Source organism: Bombyx mandarina, chromosome 15, assembly GCF_030267445.1.
Source record: "Bombyx mandarina strain Sakado chromosome 15, ASM3026744v2".
Classification (NCBI taxonomy): Eukaryota; Metazoa; Arthropoda; class Insecta; order Lepidoptera; family Bombycidae; genus Bombyx; species Bombyx mandarina.
Genome location: NC_143221.1, coordinates 14455814 through 14459844, shown reverse-complemented (window position 1 = coordinate 14459844; position 4031 = coordinate 14455814). Strand labels below are relative to the sequence as shown.

General features: G+C 31.2%; 1 long non-coding RNA gene across 1 annotated transcript; it reads right to left on the bottom strand.

Annotated features, from left to right (window-relative positions):
* Positions 1-779: 779 nt before the first annotated feature.
* LOC149501530 (uncharacterized) lies at positions 780-3308 on the bottom strand. The gene is made up of 4 exons (XR_016324288.1): positions 3202-3308; positions 2954-3025; positions 2377-2497; positions 780-2285 (listed from the first exon to the last, which is right to left on the bottom strand). It is a non-coding gene; the product is annotated as an uncharacterized LOC149501530 (long non-coding RNA).
* Positions 3309-4031: the final 723 nt, after the last annotated feature.

The window sequence follows — 4031 nt, the reverse complement described above, 5'->3', positions numbered from 1 at the left end:
TATTGAAGGAAGTAAACCGATTCAACATTTCATTCGCATAATTTTGTCTTTGAATACCGTCAGTTTCCTTTAATTCTTGAACCAACTGAATTTTGTAAGGGTGCATATGTAAATCTTTCTTCAAAATATGTTGTAACGATGTCCTGGATACGTTTAATGCTCTGGCGCGCTTACGAGTTGACTGTGTCGGATTTTCGCGAATAGACTGTGTCACTGTGTCTATGTTTTGTTCCGTACGTGACGTCCTTGGGCGACCCAACCGCGGTTTATCTAACGTCGAACCGGTCTCCTCGAACTTAGCAACCCAGTTCTTAATCGTTTGAAGAGTTGGAGTGTCGTCAAAGTTGTGTAAACCTTTGTGTTCTCGAAATTTACGCCGCGCAACGGTTGCCGAATTGTCGTTTTTATAAAACTCGCGCACACAAAACGCACGGTCCGCTCCGGTAAAACGCTCCATCGCGACCATAGATTATACACTTAATATATTTGAGATAGATGCGCAACTCTCATTTTTATTTTTGCTTTAGTTAGAGCCCAGGACAGCAGGCGTCGCTGCTGTCGATTATTAATCTCCCTACCCCCCACCAGGTGGCTTTTTTAGTAATTTTAATATTTTTTATAATTAACTCTCTTTATGAAAAAATCTTATCGTTTAGAATCGCTGAAATTCCCGGTAGTACTTATGAAATATTAAAGAACGTTTGATTGTGTTCAGCATTCTAATCGATAAGACCTTTTCATACAGAGAGAAAACAGTTTTTTTAAATAAAAAGCTGTAATTCTCTGTAAGCTATTTAATTTCCCTATATTACAAACAATTTACTGTTAAAAGATAGTATGAACGTACAATTGTATAAAATTTCGAATAACAATAACTCCTCTAGATTAATCCTACTAGAGTACTTAATAACATTAAATCGAAAGTTATCTAAAAGTTAATTAAGTCTAGATAATCAAATCATTCAATGTCACTTAAGTCATTTGTGCGAAATATAAACATGTCAGCTTTCCATTACAAACATAGTAGACAATTTGAATTAAATTTAATAAATTTGTTTCTTAACTATAGCAGTTCTTGCTTAAAGTTGATCGTGACAGATCATGACCTTGTATGAAAATATTACATCTATAAACACTACCTATGCTTCGTCATACAATAATTGTCATTTATACTAGCATTGTAGAGATAATACACACACTAAAGTGAATACTAAATTATTCTTAGCATTCTTATAAACATTTAGAAATTTAAGAAACGATTAACCCACAATCATGTTCATAACATGTGACATTTTGTTCTGCACAAACGTTTTATTACATGATTTAAAAACAAAAAATGTTTAAAAAATGTAATGATGATTTAAAGTACTCTTAAATATTGATAGTTTGTACTTAATGACGCTTATAGTAATCTTAGACATGATTACATTAGTTATACTTTTATTCCCTATCTAAATTATTTCTATTCTGACGTTTCTGATGCTTTAGCTTTGGTAATACTAGATGAAACAAACAGCAGATTGAAAGAAAATCATCTTAAAGTTAATTACATTCATTACAAACCATTAGTTTACATTTTGTTACAAAAGAAACTGGTGTTCGTTACATGCAAATGAATTATAAACATACACATGCAAACATAAAATGTAAATTTATCTTTTAATCCAAATTAAATGTACACTAATATTACATCTAAATAATAGAAAGGGTTTCGAAAATTTTTATTGCACTCAACAGCAGACGAGCACGCAACCCGGCCCATGATAAGTGGTCACCAGTGCTTATAAACTTCAGCAGTGCCATAGGGGTTGCTGTCTATCACTTAAGTTTTAATAAATTATTAATATACTCAGTCACAAGCATATTGATTTCACATAATGAAAATGTAAGAAACATAATCATGTTTGGGCATTTTCATTTATATCTGCTCATACAGAAAACACAACTTAGCAAATATATTCCACAGTTAATCTAAATAATTGCAAATAATGCTTTTAAAGACCGTTGACTTTTGATCATTAATTAAAATCATCTTCTCGTAGAATTTACAAAAGGTTATTTACAAAAATTTATATCAGTATTTTCATATATTACTAACTTACTAATTACAACTATTCAAACGTAATACTATAACTATAAGAACTAAACAACCTATTTTAAAACAAAATTGGCATCAATTTAGTTCTTATGAACTATTTCAATTATTAATTTATCAATTATAAACATATTTGAAAAAAATTAAGTACCCTTGAGAGTTCACGTTCCTTGCTGAATCAGTTTCTCTTCTGAAACGGAGAAACAAAGTATCTTAAGTATGTAACAAATATTGAAAAAATACGACCATGAAAAATTTAGTGTTAATGTAATCTTACTTACAAATTAATATATTACATAACACGTTCTGGTTCAAATATAGTGCATCAATCTTTTCATGTTTCAGACATTTTAGTGCTCCTTATAATTTTTCCATAAAATTTTGTCATTATCAAACCTTTGTCTACAAAAATAAAAACATTATTTTATATTGGGTAGAAGGATGAACGTGGTCACAGGCCACTTGGTGTAACTTAGTTATCAAACACCAGGAAACAAAACGTGAATGCCATCATCTAACTTTGGATGTGAGATCAATTGTGCTGTATTTTATTTAAACAGGAAAGCATGACTGATTGATCATTTCAAAAAACTAGTTCGGGCCCACTTGACAATAAGCATATAATACGCTGAGTTGCAAAACATAAATACTTCCACCCACTCGAGACAATTTTATTATCTGAGGTGTGTGTGTGATAGTACGAGACTTAATACCGACTGTTTTGATCAAAACTTAACATATATGATAGCTAGGCAGCAGAAATAGGAAGGACCATTAGTTGGTGCTAATTCATTTAATTATATTATGAATAATAATTCTGTTAGCAAATAATATACCGGGAAAATAGTGTAAACTCACCGTTATCAAGGCATCCGAAATAGCATTTCATTTTCGATCTTCGAGGCATGCTGATTTTTAATAATAAACATTCTGTAAGAAATGAAAATAGTTACGCAGGCTTACGAAACGCTAACGAAGAAAAAAGTATTGGAGCCAAGTTATGTCTAAAGAGAATTCAAAACAGAGTTTCTCAATGTCTAATCGTCTAATATTCTCATAAAGCTAAAAGTTGCTCTAAATTAATACTACAACGTAAAATAACTCACACCAAGACCAAAAAAAAACGATTTAAAAAATTAAATCGTTACGACATTTTGAAAACTTTTTTTTTTTTTGAGATTGTTTTACGGCCCTGGAATTTTGAAAACTTCAAAGCAGTGTTTCCACTTACGTTTTTTTTAACACATTTTACCCTAGTTTCTTTTGAATTTACCCTAAAATTTCCTAGACAACTTTCATAAATCCTTTATATAGAAAGCGTAAATAAAATACAGAAAATAAACCACAGCATATTATTTAATGTAGGTATATATAATATAAACGCCCCCAGAAGATCATAGATCTATAGGATTAGAATTTTCAAGGAAGTCGACGCATTGCTTTTATATTCTTTTGCTGCACAACCTAACACTGTTCGGTTCTAAAATTGAGCAATTGTTTGCTGGCAAAGTTGGGAACTTTCTATGAAGCAAGCCGTTCAGGGTTTCATTAGAAAGCCTGTTTCTTTTGTCAGTTTTTAAATTTGAGAACACTGAATAATCTTTCCACCTCAGTCTTTGAAGAAGGAACTGCTAGCAAAAGTGAAATGACAATTACAAGGTTTTCGTAAATGAAATTACCATGATAATCTTTCATGGTACATGAAGTGCCTGTATATTACAATACAAGTAAGTTCTGGTGACATCAACGAAAATAGGTAAATAAAAATTTGGCGGATTATACTTATTGGGATTCTGGGGAATCCCTAAGAAAAAGCAGTGGCTTAATCTATGATTTACTTTACTAGAGGGTTACTGTTGAATCAAACCTTTATAGTTTTTATACACAACTCTGTTTTATTCTTTTACTATTGTCAACTCGACTTAATGTCATTCTC